The sequence below is a fragment of the Lepisosteus oculatus genome, unplaced genomic scaffold (genome assembly GCF_040954835.1).
Source record: "Lepisosteus oculatus isolate fLepOcu1 unplaced genomic scaffold, fLepOcu1.hap2 HAP2_SCAFFOLD_40, whole genome shotgun sequence".
NCBI lineage: Eukaryota > Metazoa > Chordata > Actinopteri > Semionotiformes > Lepisosteidae > Lepisosteus > Lepisosteus oculatus.
This window is the reverse complement of record NW_027167934.1, coordinates 2,411,328-2,424,508: the sequence shown is the minus strand read 5'-3', so window position 1 is coordinate 2,424,508 and position 13,181 is coordinate 2,411,328. Positions and strand designations below refer to the sequence as shown.

Genomic DNA, 13,181 nt, shown 5'->3' with positions numbered 1-13,181 from the left:
ATTCCATAATGTCATTATATATAATACCATACAACAGTGACCGATCCTTACTTATTGCATGCGTTAAAATTGCACATCAGCTCATAGCAGCGATGTATTATCAATGTTAAATTTCAACCATAATATCGACAACATTAATAAACGCATACGTTGAGAAAATATCGAACCCAGCATATTTTCCGGTTATATACCACAATGCATTGCTAGTATTCGTTGGTCACCATTTTGGACACGTTTTTCAAACGTAGAAGTATATCCGAAAATATCTCAGCAATCCTCTTTTGACGAGTAAGTATGAACAATAATAATACTATCTGAATACATACAGATCTTTCTTAATATTATTTTGATTAAAATAGTATGTGAATAAGCAAAAAAATGGCACATAATATAGTGTGAATGGGGAAGATGACACAAAATTGTTTTGCCGTTTCTCTTATTCTTATTCTATGTTGTACTTTCAAACTTTGGGTACTCTTTAATTAGGACAGACTTTATTGCTCAACTGCTATGATGCAAGCCAAATTCTATACATTTATTTCAGCTTTGAGCTTAGTAAACCGTTCATTTTTTAGATTATACTAAAGAAGATATTAATCATCATTTATTTGGGAAGTAATATTATATAATTTTCTCCTAGCTGCGGTGCTGAAGTCCCACCCTACATCAACAGAAAAAGAAATAAAGGAGCACGCAATGTGTTACTTGAAGAATGCATATGCAAGGCAGGGGGCCAAGAGATCTGGACTCTGAAAATAATAGGTTTTTGGTTCTAACTGTTAGGACAATTAGACAGGGTTTGCAAATAGTGGACAAAAATCGTCTTAACTTCCATTGTAATATTTTATATTTTATGTAATATTTTTTTCTTGGAAATATAGAAGTTGTACATTTTAAAATGTATATTTGAATCAAAATGTGGTTTTGAGTTAGTGTGTTAATGTAATTAGTTTTGTGTTTGTCATTACTATACTGTATATTGCCATGTTACCAGAATTTGTAGCTGAAGTTTAAGACTAGTTGTGTTTTTTATGATTATTGCCCATATGTTGATTGTTGATTGATTGTATACAATGTATAATTTGAAATACATATGTTTCAGGTGTGAATGTGTATTTTCAGAATACATTTCTAAACCTAATCATTGGCTTGTTTTACTTGTTTCTACACCTATAAAATCTATCTTTGATGTATAATAGACCTCTACCCATATACGTATAATAGACCTCTAATGTTATCCGTATAATAGACCTCTAACCATATACGTATAATAGACCTCTAAAGTTATACGTATAATAGACCTCTAACCATATACGTATAATAGACCTCTAAAGTTATCCGGAACTCCAACCATATATGTATAATAGTCCTCTAAATTTATCCGTATAATAGAACTCCAACCATTTATGTATAATGAACGTCTAAATATAGACGTATAATTGACGTTTAACTTTAGACGTATATTAGAATTTCATTCTAGACGAATTGTAGACCACATTTAGACGTCTAAGATATGCGTTTAATGGACGTATATTATACGTCTTTTGCCCAATGGGTTACATCTCAACAGAAACGCTCTTTAGCTCTTTCAGCGTTATGCAGAGAACATCGTCTGTCGAGATCACTTTTGAGTCAGCGCGAAACGCCGTGTGCTGTCAGTTTGATTTCATATTGCTCGTAGCGGCGCCCGGCTTTTGTCTGTCAAACGTTAGGTTGCGCTTCTTCATGCTGCATCGTCGGCATGAGTGGAGCTTTATAAACGTCTGTACTTACTGCGCCCCATAAGAAATCGTTTGTCCCCATTCAAAAGAGATTGTGCGATGTCCTGCAGCAAACCTTTGACAGTTTGAAAAGAGGAATTTATTCTGCTTCCTGTGCGTGCAGTAGTTACAAAGTTGAACGCCTTTACACGATCTGCTGCAGTTTTCAGTGGGCGGGCTTTGTCAAATGGCTTGGAAAAACGCACTGTGTTTCGGCTCGGGAAACATCATGAGCAGTGTCCTGCATGTTTTCTGTGTATAGCTGTCTTTTAACGCATACAGAATTCATTCGAAATCATTGATTTCTCCAATTAACAAGGGTCCCTTAAAGGATGAGTCAAAGTAACGTCTAATCGGATTAGTTTCCTTAGAGCTGGTTCAGAGTTTGCTCAAGAGTTTACCTTTCACAGATGCGCAAAGAAGAATGTTGGGGGTGCACGCTTCAAGGCGCCTTACAGCTGTAGGGAGTGATTCGAGACGATTCGTGGCGTGTGCTCGTTCCCATATTCCGTACGACCCGGGGTGCAGTGCTAGGATGACGTACAATACCGCTTGGGCACGTAACAGCATTATATGCAAGTGCGGGACTTGAGGGTTTTCGTTTGTTCGTTTTGTTTTGCTCTGCTTTGCTTTGTTTTGCTTTCCATCGCGTTGGTAAGAGCGTAAATAAAAAGGCGATTCCTGTGTCTACCACTAATGTAAGAGCTATTTCAAGTGCGACGTGGTGCGGCTTTTCAAATGCTTGTGGGCATTTCTCTGTTGTTGATTCTTTTTTTGTGTGTAACAAAGTGGCATTTTCATGTCCGGACGGGGAGACTTTATCATTCCGACATGAAGCCACCCTTAAGTCCTCTGAGGCGTGTCTGTCTGCAAGGCTTGTATTTTGGAAATGTTTTTTTGAAACGGAGAACGACTTTGAAACAGGCTTCCGCCGGCGCCTCGCGATCCAGGTAAGATTGTAGCAAGAACACAGCGGCGGCGGGGCTTGCTGTAGTCGTGGCCGAGTGGTTAAGGCGATGGACTAGAAATCCATTGGGGTCTCCCCGCACAGGTTCCAATCCTGCCGACTACGTTGTCCGCCTTCAGTCGGTGTGTTTCGGCACAAGCAAAGAAGCGCGCCTCTTTGCTGTTCCTGGTGGTTTTAAAACGCCCAATCGCTTGTACCCGCTGCCTTGGAAATAAGTTCTTCAGCGTCCGCAAATGGCATTTTGCAGCTGGAAGCAGATGTCGACGCGTTTTGCACAGAGCACCAAAAAAGCGTCTTTTTTGAAGGCCCAGGCACTGAGCATTGGTGGTTCAGTGGTAGAATTCTCGCCTGCCACGCGGGAGGCTCGGGTTCGATTCCCGGCCAATGCAGTGGCTTTTGCAGCGAGCGGCTCCATCACTTGCATCCCCTTGGAACTCGCAACTGAAAACCCACTGAAGCTAAGCAGGTGTGAGCCAGGTCAGTACCTGGATGAGGATGAGCTACAGGGAAAAACAAAGCTTCCAGCTGGAAGCGGTGTTAATGGTGCCGGCGGGGGGGCGCTCACCCTGAGGTCTGTGCGGGTCCCAATGCCCCAGTATAGTGACGGAGACGCTGTGTTGTAAAAGGGCGCTGAATTTTGGATGAGATGTAAAACCGAGGTCACAGCGCTCTGTGGTCATTCAAAATGACCACCAAAACCTTTGACAAAAGCTCTTGGTAATTGATGGTCTTCAATAATGCTTCTCCTTTAGGTACATTTTAAATCAGCTGAAAAATGCTGTGAAATGGGGGGGCACTTCAGGCCAGTGTAGGATTTGGGTTACAAGAACCATGAAACTGCACGAGAAAGCCCGTACACTGAATTACACGGCTTTCTATTCAAAGGAGGACAAAAGAAATTCCCTGAGTTTGATTTTTTGCAGCACAGAGAGGAGCACTGTCGTGAGGCCGGTTAGCTCAGTTGGTTAGAGCGTGGTGCTAATAACGCCAAGGTCGCGGGTTTGAGCCCTGTACGGGCCAGGTCTAGGTCCAGGTCCCTGTTTGTGAAACAGGCAAATGACTGTCTCAGGGGCCCATTCCTCATTCTCAAGACACATGTATGCAGTATGTACACCGTGCATTGAGCAATAGGGACTGAATACACCACAGGTAAGGTTAGAAGTCATTCTGAGGTGCCACATGTGAGGGATACAGCTAGGCATCCGAAATGTAGGGTTTGAGACCCTTCAGGAGTACTGCATCCTTTGAGACAGACCCGTGCATGTTAAACAAATGATCATTTCTTTCGGCATTAGGGACTAAATATACTAAACATATGATGCTAAAATGTTATTTTCACATATATTAATGTAATAAATGATTGCTTATGCTTTATAAACAAATCTAATTAAAATAAAACATTAAGTTTTGTATTTATCTTGTACCATAGAACATGATTTTCTTTGTATTTCAAGCCCACAAAGTGTCCAAATGACGCACTACATGATATAAGGAAGATTATCACATGCATATCGGTATTATCTTTCTTATGAAAATGCATTCCTTTCATTACCTTTTACTTTTTAAAATGAACTCAAATTGAGTATAATGTAATAATTTAAGTAGAATAGATTCTAATAATATAATGATCCAGTGTTTTGCACTACTTCACTGCTTCACTGCTCTATGCCATCTGGAAATAAATCCTCAGACTGCTTACTGCCCTGGGCATGTACCAATAAATTAAAGGAGCACATCTGTTTATCACTGCGTTGAAGCAGGAGACACACAGTCTCTGCAAACACATCCTAGATACAGTGTTCCAGCACCTTTGACCTCATCCAGAACGTATCATTTCTCGAAAGGGATTGCTGTCCGAATGCACATCTGAATCCCAAACAGAATCTCTAGTAAAATACGATCATTTGTGAAACAGGCAAATGACTGTCTCAGGGGCCCATTCCTCATTGTCAGACACATGTATGGAATGCTTTCACCGTGCATTGAGCAATAGGGATTAAAAACACCGCAGGTAAGGTTAGATGTCATGTTCTATGATCATTTCTTTCAGCATTAGGGACTAAATATACTAAACGTATGATGCTAAAATGTTATTTTCACATATATTAATGTAATAAATGATTGCTTATGCTTTATAAACAAATCTAATTAAAATAAAAGCTTAAGTTTTGTATTTATCTTGTACCATAGAACATGATTTGCTTTGTATTTCAAGCCCACAAAGTGTCCAAATGTTCTATGATCATTTCTTTCAGCATTAGGGACTAAATATACCAAACGTATGATGCTAAAATCCTGAAAAAAGGATGTGCTCCATCTCGTCAGTAGATTGGATTCCAAAACTGATTTGGGTCAATATACATTACCTTTGAAATTAAAGTACAGTCTACTGTAGGGAACCATCAACTTAGAAAGCATTGGCCTTCCCTGGGGGTCAGGTAGGTGCAAAAGATAAACCTTTATCCTATCTTTATCTTAAGATAAGTGGCCAAGCAGTATTTTTCCAAGTTTCACCAAGCACATCATGTTGCCATAGTAGACAAAGTTCTATAAAATGTTAAATAACTTTTAAAAAAAGTATCTTGGTCTTACAGTACTGTACAAGGTGAATTAAACTGTCCCTGGTAATAAAAAGTAATTAGAAGCATCTCAGAAACTTTATCTCTAGAAACATTAGCTGTTTTATATCATGTAATTTAGTGTGATGTTGTCAGAATTCAAGGACATTATCACACACAGAAATTGGTTCAGTTAAATCTAAAAAACACAGCTAAACATGGGTTTAAATGTAACAGAAGTCTTACCTCTTGTCAAAAGATTTAATTCAAGAAGCGATGTAATAAATGATTGCTTATGCTTTATAAAGAAGCTTAAGTTTTGTATTTATCTTGTACCATAGAACATGATTTTCTTTGTATTTGAAGCCCACAAAGTGTCCAAATGACGCACTACATGATATAAGGAAGATTATCACATGCATATCGGTATTATCTTTCTTATGAAAATGCATTCCTTTCATTACCTTTTACTTTTTAAAATGAACTCAAATTGTGTATAATGTAATAATTTAAGTAGAATAGATTCAGGTAGGAAATATAGAGTCATGATGTTTATGGCTGACATCATTTCACATGGGTGAATTTTAAGCTAAGAAATAAAAACATTTACAATGAAGATACCATTGCTTAATTTTAAATGCCTTTAAAAAATAAATACCTCCTGAGAATAATTTGCCACTCCCAGATCCTTGGTAAGGTACTGTTTGAATCCAATCAGGAGAGGAGCATCCAGGGAGTGCTTTCTATAGAGTCCAGCTTGGGCCACTCTCTTCCGGCCTGCTGATACTTTTTAACTACTGAGGGCCTGTAAGGATATAAAACACCGGTTTAAACATTTTATACCTATAAGACAAATTAGAATTTTAGTAAAAAATAGATACATCTGAAAAATAAAAAAGTCTTACTGCTGATAGAGTTCTTCAGAGCTCACATCTTCCCCTTCCTTATCCGCTTCTGTTTCAGTTTCTAGAGCAGCCTCTGGCATCTCTTCCTCCTGGACAGCGGCCTCTTGCTCAGGGCCGCTGGAATGCAGGTAGATTCTTTTCAACATGCTTTTACATAATATGTTGTAACAATGATTTCAAAAAGAAACTACAGAAGCCTTACAGATTTAAAATTTCTCACCTTGCCAATGTGTCTTCAGGCTTCCCATGTACAAAAAGGCCCAAGGACTCTAGCAGTCTTACAACCACTATCCTGTTTGCCTCACCAGACACGATCTCTATTCTGTGGTAATCCACGATGACCCCGTTCTTCAGGTGATTCATCATGTCCTCCCTCGCCTGTTGAGAGGCCATCCTGATCTTTTCTGCCGTGGCGTGCTTCATACACGCCCTCTTCAAGTGAGCAGGAAGCTGATCAAGAGTATTCAGGTACATCTTGCACACCAGGGGAATCCGCGCGGGTTTCCTTTGAAAATAAATAATACCATCTGTGTATAGAAACAAGCTAAGACTGATTTCTTAAATTATCCTTAATTTTCTCTCTCATAGTTTGAGCATAATGATTTTATTGCATTTATATAAGAATTGCTCATTGCTCCTAAATAAATAATGGTTTCATAAAAAAGTGAACACTTACTTGGTCTCAGTCACAGACTTTCCAATAGAAGCCATTGTGGAGTTCAGCAACTGCAGGTCCTAGAAGTGGGGAAGGAATTTTAAAAGAGAAATTGAATTACAATACAGAAGGAATGGCTGAGGGTTCACTGAAATATATAAATATACAAATTCCAAAGACTGAGTCCATATAGAAACAACTACCTTTCATTTTCAGTATAAGAAAAAAAAAACATTATCTTCCAAAGCATCATAAAATTGTCCCTTCTTCCAGACTCTACTTCTCTCTTGTAGTAGTATAGCAGACCTTTCCAGGTGAGCAGATCACAGAGTCCGAAATGAGCTTCCTCCATCGAGCAAAGTACCTGAACATGACTCTGTCTTCATAAAAGCGCCCCTGTAATAAAGAAATTAAATCCGAAATCAAGAGGGCAGTTGCCTACTGAAATACAAGAAGTCATCAATTTTAACCTAGCAACACATTAAAGGCTGCATCTATACAAGTACGATTCTAGAAATGCTCACCAGATTACGTTTTAAAAGGAACTGCGCCTCAGGTTCCGCCGAGATCTTAACTCGGATGGCAGGATTCAGAGTCCGGAGTGTGGACTGATGGCGCACGGAGGGTCCATATACTGTGGATCCCTCAGTGATCTTCCGCGTATTCAAACCGCCAGCGTGTGACTCCCCTGTCCCCGTGACCTCATTGCTCTGCTCTCTCCTCTGTGCAGCTGAGCCCGACTCACGGTAAAATGGAAAAAAATATGCCCTCGACGCGAGATTTATTCTGGAGCGAGCCAGTGTTGCGCATAGCTGCCTTCAAAGCAGTTAACCTAGATTCGATTCCCGGCCAACGCAGTTGCGAATGTTTTCAAATGCTGTCATGAGCCTTGGATTGTGACTAGCAAAGCGAAGCCTTTTGAAAGAGCTAAAGCACTGCAAAACGGAATTGAAGGAGAATCTTACAGGGGATTCTGAGCAGTGTCTGCATACATGCAGTCAGATAAAGGTGCTGAAAGCTTGAGCTACTCTCAATGTCATGCTGCCCTTCCCCGGAGTAAATCTGTTACATTGAAAGAATGCTTCTGGCAGGTTCAAAAAGGGACCCTTGTTAATTGGAGAAATCAATGATTTCGAATGAATTCTGTATGCGTTAAAAGACAGCTATACACAGAAAACATGCAGGACACTGCTCATGATGTTTCCCGAGCCGAAACACAGTGCGTTTTTCCAAGCCATTTGACAAAGCCCACCCACTGAAAACTGCAGCAGATCGTGTAAAGACGTTCAACTTTGTAACTACTGCACGCACAGGAAGCAGAATAAATTCCTCTTTTCAAACTGTCAAAGGTTTGCTTTGCGAACGCTGCAGGACATCGCACAATCTCTTTTGAATGGGGACAAACGATTTCTTATGGGGCGCAGTAAGTACAGACGTTTAAAATGCTCCACTCATGCCGACGATGCAGCATGAAGAAGCGCAACCTAACGTTTGACAGACAAAAGCCAGGCGCCGCTATGAGCAATATGAAATCATACTGACAGCACACGGCGTTTCGCGCTGACACAAAAGTAATCTCGACAGACGCTGTTCTCTGCATAAAGCTGAAAGAGCTAAAGAGCGTTTCTGTTGACACGTAACAAGCTCGTTTCTTTCTACCATGATATCACCGTGACCAAATCTGTCTTTAAACACCTTGCTCAGTCTCTGACGAGACTGTCAAAAATTGCTTTCGCCGATTGTATTGCAAACCGGCGGAAGCGGGGTATTGGGAAAAGTTTTCAACTAGCAATAATCGCGCCTCGGCTAAACCTCACAGGCTACGATACTGCCACTGCGCAAAGCTGACGGTTGCCAGGCAACCGCGGGGATCCTATGGAAATCGTTATCGATCGTCTCATGGCATGTCGTTGCTGTAACGCTTCATATTTGTCGTCTTCTTCTTCTTCTAGCTTGAGGTTTTGAAGAATTTCATGACAGACAAGGGCTCCGTTGGGAACAAAGGGCGTTGTGAGAAAACCGTTGCTTATTTTCAGCAGCAGAAATACAACCCTTTAAATACAAGATGACAGAACAATGACGAAGGGCATGCCGGGAGGAACTCATGCACTACAGAGGAAAGGGGGCGGGCACGTACAGTTCACATTCAAGCCACAAGTACTATTCTTGGATGTTGCACAAACAAATCCTAACGTCTTGAAAGCATTGCAGCATGTTTGTGTCCCACTTCCCGTGGCTGCGGGACGACTGACACGAACGGACAAACGCAATCTGTGGCGTTTAGCGTGACATAGTCTTGCAGGCATCGTGCTGTCTCACTGCAATATTATACCGCTGGAGGAAACAGTCCATCTGGCCATGAAACTCATTTGAACGTCTAGCTACAGCAACTAACAATATCATGATTTATTCAGGATGTGTGGAATCAGCACGTCCCGGAGACAGCTTCCGAAATCGTGAGCATTCTCTGGTGGTAGGGGCGTTCAAGATGGCGCTCAGGTGGGAGGTAAAGTTTAGTGGTTGGGGAGTTTTTTTGAGTTTTTCATGACCTGAATATTAATTTTTGCTTTTTTTGACTACAGAAAAATAAGGACTTAACACTAGTTGTTTAAACTTCAGTTATAATTGAAAGAAAAAAAAACGATTTTTTTTTAGGTTTAAAAAGTCCGATATGAGTAACACTAGGAAAAGAAAAGAGAGTGCTGGGTCTTCGAAGGAGAACTCTAAGATACCTCAATCGTATATGTATAGCACTACAAAAAAATCGATGGCAACTAAAGGGAAAAGTGAAGCAGCTGCAGGGGCAGCAACAGGGCGGAGGCGCCGCGCGCCCGGCCGACGTGTTGGACCGGTGCGCTTTACGTGCTGAAATAAACACGCGACAGCCCCGAAATGTTTCCAGAGTGCTGTGCACTGAAGACTTGCCTGGTGCTCCTCCGTGCAGATTGTTTGTCCTCCTCCAGTGCGGGACGAGCCAACACAAGGGAGCGCATTCGCCAACATCCAGGCACGCAATGCGATTTGGAAAGCAGCTCCTTTCCAAATAGTGGCACACGAACGATCCTTCAGTCCCGCTCGGGGAGCACGGAACCCCCGCCACACACAGCTTCAAGTAGCGAGTCAGGCGCCGGGGCTTTTGCTTACGGCCACACCACCCTGAACACGCCCGATCTCGTCTGATCTCGGAAGCTAAGCAGCGTCGGGCCTGGTTAGTACTTGGATGGGAGACTGCCTGGGAATACCAGGTGCTGTAAGCTTTTGCTCTCCCGGCCAGCAGGGGTCGCCGTTGGTGCCGTAGGCTTTGGGAGGAAAACCTGCAGGATGGAAAGGTGATCTATAGCCTCATCTCTAGAGATGTTTTGTTGCTGTGGCATGTGTGTGACCCATATTCAAAAAAAAAAAACCCGTCTGTAAAACGAATATCGAAGCTGCCTCTAAATCTGCAAATGAAGATGAGTCGATAAACCACTCGTTTTTCGTATAACTAGACATATATTCATTTGTTACCGATTTCATTCATTGAGCACGGATACAATAGAGGTACAGCCATTCACTGTTTGACATGTCTGCACTGGTACAGAACCGAGCAATCAGAAAACGGGTGAAACTGTCTTTAGACTCAGCATACAGTACCGAGGCCCCCCATGACCAAATAAAGGCTAACCTCGATAATCAGCCTAAAGAACGCAGACTACAGCAAAACGACTGACTTTGAAAAGGGAATGAACGTCCGGAAGGAGTAGTGGAACTAGCTTGAGATGCTTCTCCGGACCCCTAACTAAAAGCCAGCGAGAACCAGCAGCGGCGTCCACTCCTGTCGAACCGGGATCCTTCCGCAGCCACGCAGCTCGTGGTGTCCTAACCCTCCCGTATCTGATTTTGGTCCAAGCACATCAGGAGAGCGCGAACGCAGTCCCCCACTACCAGAAATTATGCAGTCGAGATTCCCACATTTGGGGAATTCGCAGGGGTCAGCACAGCCGGAGTGCAATGGCCGAGCCTCGCCCTGGGTGAACCGATTTCGATTTCGATTTTTAAGAACTTTATTTTCTTTTCACAAAAAAATACAGGAAATCACAAATCAGAAAGCTTTACATTAATATACATACTTAAAACAGTATATATGATCACATCTCATTACATTTTGACACGGAACCAGTTACATAGCAACAATTTCTTTTTTTCTGGTGCAAATCACATTCTTTACTTAAACATGATAATGTTTTTCACAGTTTCTTGAGATACTGTCCAATGCCCTCTATTTCCCACAGATTTTCTGCTTCCTCCCTCCCTTCTCTCCACAGATCTCTGAGGTAATAGTTCTCTCGGGTGATGAACAGGGCCAGGCTACCTGCTGCCTTGACTGGGACCTCGATGCCTTTGAACAGCCCCATGTTCCTCACTCTCCACAGGGCGTCTTTCCCACTGTTCACCACGGCCCAGATCCTGTCAAACACGTCAGGAGGAAGCTTGACAGGAGAGATGCCGTATATGATGAAAGCAGCGGTCAGGGTAAATTGGGGCGAGAGAGCCTGCAACCAATCTTCAAACTGTGCCCAGAAGGCCTTAGCAAAAAAGCAGGACCACAGGAGGTGGGTCACAGTCTCCTCCTCGCCGCAGCCCACCCTAACACAGCGAGGGCTGGGGGTGAGGCCCCTACGGTACAAGAAAGTTCGTACCGGTAAGCACTGGTGGACGACACTCCAGGCTAAATCTCTGTGAATGTTGCACAGAAATTTAGAGGATGTGTGTTTCCACACCTTTCTTGTTTGGGCTGATGTTAAAATGCCCACAGGGGTCTGCCTATTGTTCTGGGGTGCTACGAAATCTTCCAGTTTTTGGACGCTGACATCTCGGAGGGGAATATGGCCAATTGGGTGAGATCTTAGAAAACTTTTAACTGTCCCATAAATTGCAGGGCATGTGTCAGAGAGTGGGACGTCCAGCTTGGGTCTGACACCCCACACTCTGAACACCTCCCTACCTACCCAGAGCCTGGAAAAATAAGTCCAGGTATGCGCTGCAGGTGCTGTTGCAAAGCCTCTCAGCACAGAGGCCAGGAAAATGCACAGCAGCTTCGTAGCAATATCTGGGACAGACTTCCCCCCTGAGGGTAGCGGCCTGTACATTATTTCCCTTCTGAGTCTTTCCTGCTTCCCACCCCATAGAAATTGAAACATCAATCTCCTCATCACCGCCGCAACACGGTGTGGGATTGGGAAGGTAGAAGCCAGAAAATTCAAGACAGGCAAGAGCTCGGCTTTGATGACCAGCACCTTCCCTGTCATGGTGAGGTCTCGGTCCTTCCATTGCATCAGTTTTTTGTTTAAGATTGGCAATTTGTTCTGTCAATTTACTGTTCCCATCTCTTCTCCAAAATACACCCCCAGGACCTTAATTCTCTTCTCTTGCAGCCTGAGATCATGTCCTTCTTTTGGCTCCCTCCAGTTCTGATAAAAAATCTCACTCTTAGATGTGTTAATTTTTGCGGAGGAAGCCAAAGAGAACCGATCACAGCACTGCAGAGCTCTGCTAATTGAGGCATTGTCAGAGAGGAGCAGGGTGACGTCATCCATGTATAGAGACGTCTTTACCTCTCCTCCCCCACTTCCAGGCACTGGTATCCCATTAATGGCCTGATCCTGGCGCAAGGCACAGGCTAAGGGCTCCATAGCCAAAACGAATAACAAGGGGGATAATGGGCAGCCCTGCCTCACCCCTGAACAGACTTCAAAGGTGCGTGATCTATTGCCATTAACCATGACTCTGCTGTTGCTACCTGTGTACAGCAGGTTAATCCACTTTCTCATGATGGGGCCAAACTTCATGTGCTCAAGTACCGATGTTAAGTACTGCCGGTTTAGGCGGTCAAAGGCCTTTTCTAGGTCTACACCTAAAATGCACAGAGGGAGGGAGCGATCCTCAGAGTACAGACAGACATCCCTCAACAAGGCCAGGTTGTCGCTCATCAGGCGTCCTGCTATCCCACAAGTCTGTTCTTTCCCTACCAGTGAGGCCACTACATTTTGTAGGCGCAGGAAAAGGGCTTTGGACAGGATCTTAGTGTCCACGCCTAACAGGCTGAGGGGTCTCCAGTTCTTTATGTCATTTTTTGCTCCTTTCTTAAACAAGAGAGAGATAGTGCCTTCTCTTAAGGAGTCAGGCAGCAATTCTGTCTTGTAGCTTTCCTCGAATAGGAGCAGTAGCGATTCCTGAAGCAGATCCCAAAAGGTGCAATAAAATTCTTTAGGGAGCCCGTCAGCACCCGGAGTTTTCCCCTTCTGTAAGCTCTCCATAGCCTGTCTCAGCTCTTCTACTGTCAAATCCCTCTCAAGT

General features: G+C 43.0%; 4 non-coding genes across 4 annotated transcripts; 2 read left to right on the top strand and 2 right to left on the bottom strand.

Annotated features, from left to right (window-relative positions):
* The first annotated feature begins 3,045 nt into the window (after positions 1-3,045).
* On the top strand, positions 3,046-3,116 carry trnag-gcc (transfer RNA glycine (anticodon GCC)). The gene has a single exon. It is a non-coding gene; the product is annotated as a tRNA-Gly (tRNA).
* A 5,433-nt stretch (positions 3,117-8,549) lies between these two features.
* Positions 8,550-8,691, bottom strand: LOC138228187 (U4 spliceosomal RNA). Its single transcript, XR_011185273.1, has one exon. It is a non-coding gene; the product is annotated as a U4 spliceosomal RNA (small nuclear RNA).
* A 1,292-nt stretch (positions 8,692-9,983) lies between these two features.
* Positions 9,984-10,102, top strand: LOC138228168 (5S ribosomal RNA). Its single transcript, XR_011185253.1, has one exon. It is a non-coding gene; the product is annotated as a 5S ribosomal RNA (ribosomal RNA).
* A 635-nt stretch (positions 10,103-10,737) lies between these two features.
* Positions 10,738-10,895, bottom strand: LOC138228143 (U1 spliceosomal RNA). Its single transcript, XR_011185234.1, has one exon. It is a non-coding gene; the product is annotated as a U1 spliceosomal RNA (small nuclear RNA).
* Between the last annotated feature and the right edge of the window lie 2,286 nt (positions 10,896-13,181).